This window comes from Diabrotica virgifera, chromosome 8 (genome assembly GCF_917563875.1).
Source record: "Diabrotica virgifera virgifera chromosome 8, PGI_DIABVI_V3a".
NCBI classification, from domain to species: Eukaryota; Metazoa; Arthropoda; class Insecta; order Coleoptera; family Chrysomelidae; genus Diabrotica; species Diabrotica virgifera.
The window spans coordinates 118115387-118129005 of record NC_065450.1 but is presented as its reverse complement, the minus strand read 5'-3'; the positions used below and the strand labels follow the sequence as shown (position 1 = coordinate 118129005).

The 13619-nt window shown below is 34.5% G+C and overlaps 1 protein-coding gene and 1 long non-coding RNA gene across 2 annotated transcripts in view; both read right to left on the bottom strand.

Annotated features, from left to right (window-relative positions):
* Positions 1 to 13619, bottom strand: part of LOC126890359 (DENN domain-containing protein 2B-like) — a 378730-nt gene that overhangs the window by 216394 nt on the left and 148717 nt on the right. The window lies entirely within an intron of this gene.
* Positions 8116 to 13619, bottom strand: part of LOC126890360 (uncharacterized) — a 62422-nt gene continuing 56918 nt past the window's right edge. Inside the window, exon 2 of the long non-coding RNA XR_007700290.1 lies at positions 8116 to 8296. This is a non-coding gene — a long non-coding RNA (uncharacterized LOC126890360). The remainder of the gene's footprint in view (positions 8297 to 13619) is intronic.

The following is a 13619-nucleotide window of genomic DNA, read 5'->3' as shown; positions in this document are numbered from 1 at the left end:
GAAACAACCGTTTACTAAACTTAAATCCGACAATTAGAACTCAAGATATTGTAAAATTAGTGCACAATGCAAATTGCAAAATAAGTATTTTTCGAAGCTTTACCGATCGTAACTCGGCTTCTGCGCATGCAAGTGAGCCTTATAAGGTGTCCTTTTAAAGCTTAATTAAGAGGCTTCCAAACAAAGTTTGTTAAATTATTTGATCTTCATTCGTTTTAAAGTTATACCCATCTGAAGTTATAATTTTCTTAAAAAAAATGTACATTAATTTGTTTATAAAGGTTTCAAGCAAACTTGAGCTATAAACATTTATACTTTAATTAACAATAATGATAAAACAACTCAAAAGGAACAATTTGAGCTTACGAAAATGTTCGTAAGTTTATTTTTGGCTAAGATGTCGAAATTTTAATGGCGCGCTATGAGGCGCAAGATTGGCTCACAGTCAAGTAAGTATGTATTCTTCGACGCTTTATCGGTCATAACTCGGCTTCTACGCATGAAATGAGCCAATATGTGATATCCATATAAAAATGGATCGAGTTCTTTTGCAGCATCATCATTGCATATAAAACGAGCATTTATGATGTGGCGGCATACACACAATTAACGGGACTTGATGATGCTGCAAAAGAACTAGATCCACTTTATATGGATATCATATAGATAATTAGACTCTGAAGCCTCAAAAAGTTTTAGTTTTACTGCCTATAAGAACAGACTTTAACCACCATGTACCTGTTAAAATTTCGCTAAGAACTTATGCAGATGTAAAAAAGCTGATATTCCCTGTATATCTCTATGCAGATTTGCAGATGCATGAAAAAAATGTTTGTAAAAATAGTATTAATAAATAATATCAACTTACTTTTTAGTTATACTTCTGAGATATTAGTTTTTAATGTTTTTTTCTCATTTAGTGCAAAAAATAGAAGACAATGTAAATAGAATGAAAGGTGATACGAGGTATAGTATGATGATTTAATTATAAGAATTATATGATACAATTTTATTAGGATCTTCAAAAATGAAAAATGAATATGTATGTATACATAGAAATTATACGTATAGAAACGTATGTATACATAGAAATTATAATTTGCATCGAGAAGTTAGCGCGTGAACCTTTACGCGGTGGGCCGATCTTGCGCCTCATAGCGCGCGTCATTAAAATATCGACATCTTGGCCAAAAATAAACTTATGAACATTTTCATAACCTCAAATTGTTCCTTTTGAGTTTTTCTATCATTATTGTTCATTAAAGTATAAATGTTTATAGCTCAAATTTGCTTGAAACCCTTATAAACAAATGAATGTACAATATTTTTAAGAAAATTGTAACTTCAAACGGGTATAACTTTAAAACGAATGAAGATCAAGTAATTTAACAAACTTTGTTTGGAAGCCTGTTAATTAAGCTTTAAAATGACACCTTCTAAGACTTATTTGCATGCGTAGAAGCCGAGTTACGATCGATAAAGCTTCGAAAAATACTTATTTTGCAATTTGCAATTTGCATTGCGCACTAATTTTACAGTATCTTGAGTTCTAATAGTTAGATTTAAGTTTAGTAAACGGTGTTTTCTTCGTTTTTTATTAAGGAACAAATTTTATTTAAAACATTTTTTTTATCTCTTTTAGTTTATGAGCCAGAGCCTTATAAACAATTTATAAACAATTAAATTGTTTATAACAATTTTTTGACCACTCGGATCGAAATCCCCCCTCGAAATTCGTAATCAGCAGCCAAAAATCCATAAGAAACCGTTGAGTTTGTCCATCAGAATTGAATATGACACGGTGACCCCTCTGGCGCCTAGACTACTATTTGAAGCACTTAATTTGAGCTCAGCAGAATTTTGCAAATTTGCAATCATTTTTGCGGACCCTGGATTGCAAAATTATTATGCAAAAACTATTAAACCAATCCTATCAAAATTTAGTACACATTCCGTTTCTCTAGAAGAAATTCCATTTTTTTGCACTTGTTCTCTAAATTTTCTTTTTCTTTTCAGATTTTGTTAGTTAAAAAATTAAGCACAAGGTTTGCGACTGGCGCATATCGTGATTATTGATACAAGGTACATCCTGAAGTGATTTCAGAAAAAAAAAATAGGCTTCTATGGAAAATGTCCATTATGGTCTGCAGTGGCGGCTCGTGACCTCAGTATGCGGGTAGGCGACACATATACCTTTAATATATACTGTATACTTTACTATACTCTACATATTATATACTCGTATACCTATATACACAGTTTGTCGCATTTAAGATGAAGATACCCCTATATTGCGACTATCAAAATAAATACAGATTTAAAATTTTGCAGTCAAGCAAGTGTGATGGTTCACATGGTTTTAAGATAGTCATCACTGGCGAAGCGTCCATATAACCACTGTTACTATTGGTAACAGTTAAACAATTTGCAAATAAATATATTATTATGACTACTGTGAAATAATTCCATTTTTTTGCCAACTAGACGCACGAAAATATTGGCGAGTTTATGCGAGTCGACTGCAGGTCGAGGTTACTACGTTGTTACCACTTTCAAATGTGGATACATACGCATGATGCTCCATCGGCTATCGCTCTGAGACGGCTCGTGTCTGAAAATTTTGAAAGGCAAAGACGTGGGCGCGATGTGGTGCTGTGGGTTAGTGGTTTGTTACCACTTTTTGTATTGGTAACTACTCGAGTAATACCATACCTAACAGTGTGCGTGCAGTTAAACATGGATGAGTGTCCTCTTTTTTTTTTTTGAATTTTTGACACTTTGATTATTCAACTTAAAAATAGGTTTTATAATTTAAAGCATCTAGAGTGTTTGGCACTATTTATGATTTTGACAATTTTAAAAATTATACAAAAAATTCCCAGATAGCGCCTTTCATAAATTATTTGTAAAGCTATATGGACAAAAATTTGACACAGTAAAGTTAAAAACATAATTGAAAGTTCTGTATAATATTCCAGATTATATTAAAAAATGTACAAGAATTGTATCAATATTAAAGTCTTCAGGACTTAATAATCCATTTCAGGAAGCTTTTAAATTGGCAAACCTATTTTTAACAATCCCGGCTATAGGTGCATCCGTTGAAAGAAGTTTTTCAACAATGAACTGGATTAAAACATGCCAAATAAATATCCAGTTGCAAGATCGAATGTCGCCATTTTCTTTAATTTCTATTGAGAATCCCTTTTTAAATGGATTAATGACAAAACCCTATTTATACGATACTGTTATTAACATTTTTGCCAATAAAGTAAACATAAACTTATATTTGGGAGGTTCAAAATATTTTTTTAATAAGATTTTTTACATCTGGTTTTGGTAACACTTTAGGAAAAGTCACGCGTCGCCACTGATAGTCATAGTCAACTCAAATTTAAATTTTAATCGGAAAAAGTTGTTCCAAATATTGTTCTAACCCCACGTACCAAATTTCATGACAAAATTCGCACTTTTAGTTTTTTCAGTATTTGTAGTCAGGATCCTAAAACATACAATTGGCTATCCCGAGATGCAGCTCGGGACAACCATTGTCAAAGGCGCGAAAAAATGTAGCCTAACCTAGCCCCAAAAAGTTCCCGGAAATTCTCGTCCACTACGGACTACGGCTAGGCAAGCCACAGTTACAGCGCTGTGCTTAGCCACGCTTAGCGTAAAGAATGGGAGACGCATGACGCATATCATTATGTTCTGTTCTTTATAATGCAGGCTCGAAACGGATAATCGTTTGCAAAAATTGCCGACCGTGATTTGAGTTTTGGTACGTGTTATTGGTATCTTTAGCCGTATGAAAATACTTGTTGCCACGAGCGAGCACGGTGTGTTGCCGTTCCCACCTTGCGCGCCTCGCCCACTTCCCTAGTTTGCCTTTGTGCTCGGGCGCGACCTTGCCAGCTTGTACAGTGCACGCCAGTAGAAGCGTAAACATCGCCGAATATTAATGTTTTCGATTGTGTACGTTATTTACTTATTAAAGTAATATGTTTTGTTGAGACAATGTCGCTAGAAATCGTGAATTTAAAGAGAAAAAGACCCAGTGAACTAGTGTGTCTGTTTTGCGATTCGCCCGGACAGTTAGTGAGTGAACCAAAGCCTGAGACATTTCTCACTATAAAATGAACCACACAAATTATGTCCGTGGAGTGTCACTCTACTTACAAGACATGATTCAATTGCCTAAAGATATCGTGGATGATTTCAGACGCGGAATGCTTTCAGTAAAGCGATCCATGGGAAAGTTTAATTCTGTTGGCTGTGATTTGGCTCTAGTGCAGTCGCAGAATCGGTCTTCGGCCGTAACTGGAGGCCTGATTCGTATAACTCAAAATAAAGAAGCGATGCAACAGTGGATCCTTCTGTATCCCTTCAAAAACTCAATTCATTCCACACTACTGTCATATCTTGGAATGCAAACAGATGCTACGGGTGATATTGATTCAAGGGTACATACTGAGTGGAGTGAATCAAGGATCGCTAGAGATAAAAAAGATATTCAAAATCTTATTTCGATTTTGAATGACTTTAATCCATTTAAATCTAATGGGGAGAACAATGTACTCTACAACATACATACTGGTGCTTTGGCTGATAAAGATACCTCAGAATGTCTTCTTAATATCAAAGAATCGGGAGAACGTCTGATTAAAGATTTTGATAAAGCACGTTTTGAATTAAAACAAAAAAGTGTATTTGATACCATAACAAGAAATAAATTTTTAAACTTCAATTTCCAACCTACCAAAAGCAAGATGACAAGTTCTAATAAACTATATCAAGATACAAAAGATGTTACAGAAGTTCAACAATCATTCATGTTAGCTTCTCAACGTGATTTTGACATCAAAGAACTTGCATCACACGAAATACTGGATTATCCAAAATATATTTTTCATAAGCATGGTTTTTATAGAAAATCGCAGAAGTCAAGTTTAGCTCTGGAAATTGAAAAAAATAGCAATTGCACTTCACAAGATATTGTACTAAACCCAAAAATTCATCTTGCAGAAGGCATGGCACTCGTGTATCAAATACAACTAAATAAATTTAGTACATTCGGAGATTTCGCAGCAGCGTTTTTCAAAAAAGTAACAGCATTTTTGTCTCAAACTTCCGTAACGCGAATTGATGTGGTATTTGATCGGTATGATGATATATCGATTAAGTTTTTGGAGTCAAAGTTACGAAACAAAACAAGTAATGATTACCAGTCCATTGACAAAAATCCCCGCTGATTGCAAAGATTTTTTTACTAGCACTGAAAACAAATTACAATTAGTAAAATTTCTTTGCAAGTACGCTCCCACTTATACAGAAGTAAGTGAAAATAGTGAGCTATATATTTGCGGTGGGTTTGACGATCCTACAAAATGTTATAAATTGCAAGGAGGTTCTTTCGCTGAAGTTACTAATTTAAAATCTAATCACTTAGAGGCTGATTGCAGAATATTCTGTCATATATTTCAAGGCGTGAAACAAAATACTGAAACAGAAATTATCATCCTCAGTCCTGACACAGACATATTTGTGTTAGGTATTTATTCCTGGCATAAACTTGAAAAACTAGGGTGCCGGGGTTTGTGGTTTGAGGGATCACGAAAGAAGAACCGTTTCCTTGGGTGTCATTTGGCTGCACAGTCTCTTGGTGAAAATGTATGTAATGTTCTTCCTGCATTGCACTCTTTAACCGGCTGCGATACCACAAGTCGCGTAGGTACGAAAAAACAAATGCTAAGTGCCGCGAAGCTTAATTTTGTTCAGAACGCACTCCTTACGTTGGGCGATGGGCTTTTGTCAAGGCAGCAGTTCCAAGATGTGGAGAAAGTTTGCACTTACCTAATTTCCAAACATCAAACAACAGCCGATGAACTTCGACATAAATTGATATGTCAAAACATAGGCTTTGTCTTAAATTTGTCAAGAGTTATATGTGCCTCCGATGCGTTGTATTTACATTGTTTAAGAGCATCAGCACAAATATATCTTTGGAAATACTCTTCTGAACCAATGTTTGAGCCCATTGATTTCCTTAAATTTGGCTATGAGCTACGAAAAGGAAACTTATATCCAAAGCAAATGACAAAAAATGCTCTGCCTATCTCTTTAATTAACCCATGCAAATGTAAATCTAACTGTCGCACAAAGAAAATTTAAACTGTATATCTTTGTGTAAATGTGTCAATAATGATTGCAAGAATTTAAAACAAAGTTAAATTAAACATGTGAATATTAAATTATTTTGTGCATTTTTCATTTCTATTAAAAGTTTTTAAATACTTATTGTAGTTTTACTTTCGCCACATATGAATAGGAAAAACATAGCCTCAAGTAGGTACCTATAAAATTTCATGCCTAAAAGCAATAGTCTTTTTAATCGACTTCAATAAAAGAAGCTTTTATCTCATCGCATCTTTATTTTTTTCATCGCAAATACAAGCCTTTATCTGTATGATTTTTTTATGTTTGTTACGCGATTACTCCATCAATTATGAACCGATTTTTATGATTCATTTTTTGTTATGTAGGTCATATTTAAGAGATCGATCCAAATTTAAAATTAACTTTACTGGTGCTATTGTACAGTCTGTAGAATTTTTTGAAAAAAAAATATTATGAAGTATTGGAGCGGGTGGGGTGGGGGGAGGGGGAACCACAGTACAGACTGGCAACATCTGTGAAATCAAAGTCCAGGGTTACAACAACACATTTCAGAAGTCAGAATCCGGTCTGCAATTTTTTCAAACGAAACTACTTTGATAGTCCGGTCTATTAGGCAGATTTGAAAAGGACCTGACTTGGGTAGTGCCATAATAGAAGTGAGTAGCACTACTACGAGGAGCGTACAATAATTACAACTTCGGAGAGAAATTAAAAAGTACATAGCTATTTTATTTTAGATACTTACGTATTGTGTCAAATTTTTTTACAATTTTTAAATAAGTAATTTATATTAATAAATAATTTATTATTGTATTGTACATTTGAAGAGGTTAGGCGGCGCCTACCTTGCCTACCCCGACTGGCCGCCTCTGATGGTCTGTTTTTCGACAGATCTCGCATGGACTAATATGGTTTATATAAAAAAGGTTAAAATCGCTTAAATCATGTACAGGATATATCTACATATCTCCTTGATGGATGGTTTTATCAGCATTCAGCTACTCTACATCTCTACATAAAGAAAATTTGCAACGAGGCACAGTTGTTGCGCAGTGTATGTAATCTTCTCTAAATAACAAGGGACATGCCAGATAGCGAAATTATTTAAATACAGTGTAGGTAAACAATGCAAATATTATACTAATGAGGTACACGCTAAATATTCTACGTTAATATAATGAAGCATATTTCTTTTCTATTTACAGTGACTATAATGGTAGGGGAGCCCAAGCGGGAATTTTTGCAGTTACTCGAGCGCGTCAGATTATCATATGGGGAGAAACCTGGTACCCTGCAGATGTACCTCTACCATATATTGGCTCTTGACACAGGGGAGTTCTTTAAGGGGGGCCCGAAAAAAAAATATCCTTAAAAATACTCGAAATTGTCAGATTAAGATGAGCTAAGTTAAGTACATACATGCAAAATAATGTATATTTCAAAAATCTGACGATTTGAACGGGGGCGTACGCAAACGGGTGAGTCCCAAAGTTTCACACGAAAAAAGCGAATATTTCGCGAAATGAATGACAGACCAAAAAACTAAAAAATACGTGCTCAATATTTTTCAAAAATCTATCGAATGGTACCAAACACGACTTCCCACGGAGAGTGGTGGGGGGTAAATTTAATATTCTAAATACGAATCCCGCGATATTTCGCGAAATGAACATCAGATCGAAAAACTGAAAAATACACTTATTCAATATTTTTGAAAAATCTATCGAATGGTACCAAACACGACCCCCTCACGGAGGCGGGGCGGGGGGTTACTTTAAAATCTTAAATGGGAGTCCCCATTTTCTATTGCAGATTTGGATTCCTTGCGTAAAAATAAGTAATTTTTATTCGAGACATTTTTTCGAATTGTGGATAGATGGCGCTATAATCTAAAAAAACGATTGTTGGAAATGGAAAATTAGATTAAAAAATGGAAAGTCCCCACTTAAATGCAAAACTTTATTTAACTTTTTTTTTTGGTTTTAGGACCTACTCTTCACAACCCAATAGGTCCCCAAAGCGCTCAAGTGACTGCACATTTTGCATACTTTGCTCCCCTACCATAAAAATTATAAAGCTTCTACTTCTACTGTAATGAGACAGAAGAACTGAATTTTGGTACCTGAAACAAAAATAAATATAAGTAAATATTGTAAGTGTAAAATTAAGAAATACAAAATTATCTGATAACTATTCCATGTATAGTTTTTATGTTAATAAAAACTACAATATACCTTAAATAGTCATAACAAAAACGTCCATTTTATTTTAAAAAAGTTGATTGCAATTTAAGTAAACAAATACAACTAAAATCTAATTATGTCATTAGTCAATATGGTAGGGGAGCCCAAGCGGGGGTTTTTGCAGTTACTCGAGCGCGTCAGATTATCACATGGGGAGAAACCTTGTAACCTTGTAAATGTGCCTCTACCATAATATATTGGCTCTTAATACAGATGAGTTCGTTAAGGAGGGTAAGAAAAAAAATCTATCCTTAAAAAACTCGAAATCGTCAGATTAAGGTAAGTTAAGTACATACATGCAAAACAGTGTATATTTAAAAAATCTGACGATTTGAGCGGGGCGTAAGGAAATGGGTGTCACAAAGTTTCACAAAAAAAGCGAATATTTCGCGAAATGAACGTGAGATCGAAAAACTAAAAAATACGTGTTCAATATTTTTCAAAAATCTATCGAATGATACCAAACACTACCCTTCACGGAGAGGGGTGGTAAGTAAATTTAAAATTTTAAATACGAACCCCGCGATATTTCGCGAAATGAACATCAGATCGAAAAACTGAGAAATGCACGTATTCAATATTTTTGAAAAATCTTTCGAATGGCACCAAACACGACTCCCCACGGAGGTGGGGTGGGGGACTATAAAATATTAAATAGGAGCCCACATTTTTAGACCCCATTTTGTAGATTTTGGATTCTTTACGCCAAAAAAAAATAAGTAACTTTTATTCGAGACATTATTTTGAATTACGGATAGATGGCGTTATAATCGGAAAAACGATTGTTGGAAATGGAAAATTAAATTAAAAAATGGAAAGTCCCTACTTAAATGGAAAACTTTACTTAACTTTTTTTGGTTTTAGGACCTAATCTTCACAACCTAATAGGTCCCCATAACCTATGTAACTGCAAATTTAGCATACTTTCCTCCGCTACTAATATGAATATTATACTATTATTAAAAATTATTAAAATTGTGCTGAGTCTTATTTCTTAATCACATAGAACTTAAAAAAGTTAATTCTGGGAGTGAGGGGGGTACCTTTTAGTTTGTTTATCCCGTCATAAGTGGAAAGTTTGATGCACCACTGAAAAGTGACGGCATAGTGCTTACTTATATGTTTTCTTTTAGGTTCTACTATTTAAGTTATACACTTTTATGGTGCCTAAAATGATTCACCTATCCCGGCTCTTAGTCTATTATTATAGTCTTATGTAAACACAAAAAAAACTGGTTTGGAAATCACAATACATATAAACGTCCGTTCTTAGCCTTTGACTATAATATCATTGAAACAGTATGGTATAAAATTAAACAGATACCAAGGAACAATCCAAAGCGGATATTACACGAACTTAAAGCCAACATAGAGCAGCTTTGTAATTAATTTATCCCCGAACATTGTAGACGATTAGATGAGTCAATGACCAACCCAATATTTAGTTGTTAATAAAATAAACATTTTTTGAAGTGAAAACTTCTTTAGGGACGTTGTGCGATTTTTGGATAGGGGAAAAAGCATTGAATTCGCGACCGTCATCGCTTCATCATCATTCTTTTTGCCTTATCCCTATGCGGGGTCGGCTTCCCTAATTGCATTTCTCCACACAATTCTATCTTGGGTCATATCAATGTTAATCCCCTTTACCAACATGTCCTGCCTTATGGTCTCCCCCCAGGTCTTCTTTGGTCTTCCTCTCCTACTCCTTCCAGGAATCTGCACTTCAGCTATTCTTCGTATTTTGTGATTAATGTCTCGACGTTGAACATGACCAAACCATCTTAACCTATGCTCTCTCATTTTGGCATCAATTGGTGCCACACGTAGACTTCCCCTAATATACTCATTTCTAATTTTATCCTTCTTTGTCACTCCACTCATCCATCTAAGCATTCTCATTTCCGCCACATGCATTCGTTGTTCCTCTTTCTTTTTCACTGCCCAACATTCAGTTCCGTACATCATAGCCAGTCTTATGGCTGTTTTATAGAATTTTCCCTTCAGCTTCATTGGAATTTTTCTGTCACACAACACACCACTCGCTTCTTTCCACTTCATCCATCCAGCCCTAATTCTACTGCATGCATCTCCATCTATTTCTCCATTACTCTGTAATACCGATCCTAGGTACTTAAAACTATTGCTTTTCACAATCATTTCACCATCCAAAGATACCATTTTATTTGTAGTAACTCCATCTTTAAATGAACATTCCAAATACTCTGTTTTTGTCCTACTAAGTTTTAAACCTTTTTCCTCCAGAGCTTATCTCCACTGTTCCAGTTTGTGTTCTAAGTCTCTTTCACTACTTCCTACTAACACTACATCATCAGCATACATTAGGCACCATGGAATACTACCCTGTAGTTTCGCTGTTATCTGGTCCAAAACTAATGAGAATAAATAAGGACTAAGCACCGAGCCTTGGTGCAATCCTACTTTCACCTGAATCAGTCTCTCCCACACCTGTCCTAACACTAGTCGTTACTCCCTCATACATATCTCTCACAATCTTTACATATTCGCCAGGGACTCCTTTCTTATTGAGTGCTCACCACAGAATCTCTCGAGGAACTCTATCATATGCTTTCTCAAGATCAATGAATACCATATGAGCGTTGGTCTCTTTATTCCTGTATTTTTCCATCAGTTGCCATACAATTAGAATTGCATCTGTTGTTGATCTGCCCTGCATAAAGCCAAATTGATTATCGGATATTTCGGTTTCTTCACGTATCCGTCTATCAATTACTCTTTCCCATATTTTCATGGTGTGGCTAAGTAGTTTTATAGCGCTGTAGTCACTGCCGGTTTATCCACTGAGCGCTTGGGGCGGGCGCCCAGGGGCCTGGGGCCCGAAGGGGCCCGTTCCTTTTAATTACAAAAAAATAAAGACGTTAAATAATCTACATATTCTCCGAAAAAAATATCATACGCAGATACGCCAATACACTGCAAAAGCCCTTGTTCTATTGTTACATCTCTTCACGCCTATACACAGCGGCGTAGCCTAGCCCCACAGGGGCCCCGGGTCAGTTTTTGTGGCGGGGCCCTTTTCCAAAAACTACAGAAAGTTGTCACATTTAGCTATGTCTCGAATTGTATCCACAATAACCGCATAAGCGGAGTTTTATTAGTTTCTCATAATTTAATTTTTAATTGTGTGGCTTAGGCTTAAATAATACATAATAATATGTAATAGGTATATCTCACTTTTCGGCTTTAAAATAAGTTCTTTTAAAATAGAAAAAAAATAAGTTCTTTTAAAATAGTTAAACGAAAGACAAAAATAGATATACATAGATCTAATTTGTAGATAAAGAATAGATTATTCTCAAAAATGCCATACCAATACCCAAACAATAGGTACACACTCTTTCAAACATTCAAAAGTAAAGCGATTACAAAAATTGCAATTTGGCATTATACAGTGGCCTCTAAGCACTCCACTTGCGATTTGTAGTCGCGGCGACAAAAAAATCGCTGTCGCAGAAAATTTAGAGTCTAGAAAATTAGTCGCTGTTTTCAGAATCGCGAATTGAATGCTACAAGGGTGTGGCATCAGCTTTAGATGTTGTTTTTCTCTAGATAAAGAAGAAGTCAAGACGTCAATTAATACTTTAAGCGAGAAACATAAAAACGATGTTGATGAAACCAAAGAGAACTTACATAATGAAATTACCCATTTTGTAACGTTATGCCAAAATTTTGAATAAACATATAATTTATGAAAAATTTAATGTCATCCAGGATGTAAAGGCAACTTTTCCCAATATCTTAACTTTGCTGCAAATTTATTTGGCGCGTCAGGTGAGCGATCTTTTTCGGCTTTATAAAGAATAAAAACATATTTAAGGTCAAATTTGGGTCAAAAAAACCTAGACGCATTATCACTATTGTATATGGAAAATTACAAGAAAAATTACTATGTAAAAAATTAAATCAAATAAGAACAGAAATTGGATTACATCCTGGTCAGTATGGTTTTAGGAAAGGTAGATCAACAGAAGATGCAATAAATAAAGTATTTGAAATAGTAAACGAAAGCATAAAAAAGTATGTTTTAATGATCTTTATAGACGTGTCTGGGGCTTTTGACAATCTTTGGTGGCCGTCATTCTTTGAAAGACTTCGAAGAATGAGATGTCCAAAGAATCTGTACGGAAGTCTCAGAAACTACTGTCAAGACCGATATGCAAGCCTAAGCTGTCCAACAGGAAAAAAGACGAAACATATCACAAAAGGATGTCCACAAGGATCAGTTTGTGGACCTATGTTCTGGGATGTAATGCTAGAGGAACTGTTGGAACAATTGAATATAGATCCTGAAGTGCTTGGAAGCATAGCGTATGCAGATGATTTGTTGTTGATCATAGATGCAAACTCAAGAAGAGAATTAGAAAATAAATCAAATGAAGTATTAATAAGAGTAAATGATTGGATGAATAAAGTAAAATTAACAATATCAGATTCAAAAACAACATATAGTTTAATAAAAGGAAATTTAGAAAGAGATCCAATTATAAAAATTAGAGGGAAAACAATAAAAAGAAAAATGGAAACAAGATATTTAGGTATTATAATAGACGAACAAAAATTATTTACAAAACACATGAATTGTGTCTGTGAAAAGGCAACAAAGATCATGCATAGCATTGCTAGTCTAGCACAGAAGGAATATAGAATTTCGTTCCGACAGATGAGAATATACCTAAGTACAATACTTGCATCAATTGTAGGGTACGGTTCAAGTGTATGGGCACATAGATTAATAAATAAAAAAAAACGCAGAAAAATTAAATAGAGCTCAGAGAGGATTTCTTGTAAGAATGACGGGAGCATTTGGAACAACTGCAACACAGGCACTCACAGTTTTAACTGGAGTAATGCCAATGCATTTAGAAACACAAAAAAGAGCATGTAATTATTGGCTAAAAAAAGAAAAATATGAAAAAATAATACAAATAATAGGATTAGATATAAGAAATAAAAGAGAATTAAAAGAAATAATAAATAGAAAAAGACAAAATGAATGGGAAAATTCAACAAAATCTAGACGTTTATACAATTTTATACCAATATTAGAAAACATTCCAAATTATTTTAATCCAAAACAAGGTTTAATACACTTTTTAACAGGACATGGACCGTACCCAACATATTTGGAAATATTTAACTTAAAAGATGATGCATATTGTG